The sequence below is a fragment of the Anguilla anguilla genome, chromosome 5, assembly GCF_013347855.1.
Source record: "Anguilla anguilla isolate fAngAng1 chromosome 5, fAngAng1.pri, whole genome shotgun sequence".
In the NCBI taxonomy this organism is placed as follows: domain Eukaryota; kingdom Metazoa; phylum Chordata; class Actinopteri; order Anguilliformes; family Anguillidae; genus Anguilla; species Anguilla anguilla.
Window position 1 is genome coordinate 64,432,193 of NC_049205.1, and position 2,877 is coordinate 64,435,069.

Below are 2,877 nucleotides of genomic sequence, written 5' to 3' on the forward strand. Positions count from 1 at the left end.
AAAAAGAAATGTTGAAAAATTGTTGAATATCCATATAAAAATGAATTATATACCATACCGCATCCTTACACTCTCAGAATATGCTTTAAAATTATTTTTCGGGTTAGACTTGTTTTCTGGACCCGTGTCGAGTTCCTGTGAAGGGTAACACTTTCTCCCTTTCCAGCTGCCAGGGGTCAAAGGTCAGCGGTGCTCAGTGAATACCTGCCCCCACAGTGGTGTCACACTGATCTATGTGTCTATTTGGATCTGAAAACGACATGTTAGCGTGTGTTACAGTAAATGACCTGTGTAATGCGTGCCTTAGTGGTACCAGCCCTGCTTTACAGTGGTGTTCACACAGTGTGCCTGAGAAGGTTGCAGGAACTTGATCATTTTGCTTCAGTGTTACGTAAATGCTGGAATGGTATCTATTGGCTTTAGCAGTCCTGGTTCTCAGTCCCTGTTGGAGAGCACATTGCCTTGAGCCTGTTTATTCTGGTGTTCATTAGCGGCCTGAGGCCCTGGGGAAACGTGTGGGAGAACGGGACTGTAGTGCAGCCACTGAACATGAATTAAAACAGTGTTACCCCCCCCCCCCCCCGCCCCCCCACTGCAGCCCAGCTAGGTACATTAGTTCATGTATATTTTGTTTAGTGCACATTATTTATTGCTTCTTGATAAAAACCAAGTTTGAAACTATTTTTGTATAATGGGTTTTTTGTGTGTGTGTCTCTTCAATTTATCAACTTCCAGGTGCCACTGGGGGTGTAGGGTGTAAGGGGGTGGGGGAAGGTGTAGGGGTGTGGGGGGGCGGGAGGATTTGGTGTGGGGTGGAGGGGGGTTTGAGGATCCGCTCCTCTCTGGCAGATTGCTTCCGCAGTGCCCCCAGCTGCCTGAGGTTCGCAGCTCATGACATCATCTGCCTTGTCATCCTCCCGGGAGCTTTTACACCAATCAGAGCGATTCTAAAAGCTGTTTGAGGCCTAACCACTCTACTTACTTTCTGCTCTTCCTGCCAACATAATTCTGGCACAGTATCTCATATGTGCCCACTGGTATGATTCAGGGGGTCAAGGGCAGGTCAAAGAGGGTCAAGATGTTTTAATGGCCCAATGACAGTCCTCAGATTGACATCAGCTCAAATAGTTATGTTTTTAAAGACTAGTACATAAAGGAGACGCTTATCCTGTACACTAGAGCTGTACACACCAAGTTCTTCAGCTCCACTAATGTAGGATTCTAGACCGCACAGAATTCTTTTAAATGTATATTAAGAACTTTAGTAAAGAGAAATAATATTACAAGAAAGAAATTAAGGCAATTAATTTTGAATTTGAACAGTAAAAAAATAAGTAGACAGAGCAAAGAACTGGTCCACTTTATTTTATTTTTTTTTGGGGGGGGGGGGTCTCCAAGCCAAATGGCTGAAGTTCCAGCTCTCCAACAAACCATCAAACTATCATTACAGCACAAACCCAGAGGTTACTCTGTCTGTTCAACTGAAGTGGATGATGGAGTACATTACTCAGGACAGCATGCTGTGGCCAAAACTGTTCTGAATCAGTGCAGATGAGCTATGCGATGTAACCTTACCCCTCCGCCCCCCCCTCCCCCCCCCCCCCCCCCCCCACCTCCGCTGCCCTGTCCCAAACTCCTTTTAAAGTCCTGAGATCGAGAGGCGTCCCGTGTTTTCCTAAATTGTGGATTTGTATCCCAAACTATCGCATTACATGCGCTAACCGTTAAAAATTCTGAGAGGGGAAAGAGGGGATCTCGCGGTTGGCGGGGCATGACATCACTACAGTGAGAGCCAGCAGTTTGACATCCCGAAATGCAGGAGGACCTCTCTGGGGGGCGAAGGGTCAGAGGTGCTCTTCAGCCAAGTCAGAAATTTGGCTCCAAGTCCTGCTCTTTCATTCCAGGGCTTTATTTTGGCAGTGAAATTGTCTAAAAAGAACCCCAGTTATGTGCACTCCTTAGTCCAGTAAATGCCTGGTGCTGATTGTGGGCTGCTTTCACTTTTTTAATTTAAACCCTATTAAGGATGGTTTGGCCATCAGTCACGGGATGGTTTGACAACAGTATTTTGCCTTTCCACAGCACAAAACATTTGATTGGGTTACCATGTAATAGCTCCTCCCATTTTCCAGTCACATGACACCTCTGCAGGTAATTTAGGCCTTGAAAACAAAGGTGTGTAGTGGCGTGTAAGCAAACAAAGGTAACACTCTGTGCAAAGCCTGCTTGTTCTCCATGAGTTTGAGTGGGTTTCCTACAGAATAAGAAATTAGCCCCCTGGCTAACTATGACACATTTACAGAAATGTTATTAATGCACATTGTTCCTGTCAAATAAACTAATAATAATAAACCAGTTTATGCTATGGCTCTCTCCAGGACTGGGGGCATAATTACATTAGTGTCATATAATACTTTTTCATAAAACTGACTCATTGTCACGTGTAAGTTCATCAGAATATGCTTTTCGCCAACAGGACATTACATTTTTCTGTTTCTAAAAAAGGAGATTTGTTTAGAATGTGATCAAAGTAACTCACTTGACACAAGGAGAAACAATCACTACCTCTGATTAATTTTGTAGTTCTCTGGGACAGAATATCCTACGTGTGAGCAAGCAGCATTTAGACTTCCGGTCAATAATTTCTGGTAACAGCTGCTGGTAAAATTGTATCAAAATAAGAGTTAAAAGGCGCGCCAGTGAAGGGCCATCCATTCTTTGAGCCACGCAACTGCAGATTAATGAGACATCGTGTCCTCCTTTTTATCTTGTAACATCAGCTGTGTTACATTTTATTAGCATTTGTGTCAATTAAAATCCATTTTTGAAAAAAGTCAAAAGGCAGTGACCTGAGAAACACGTACTTTTATTTTGAAA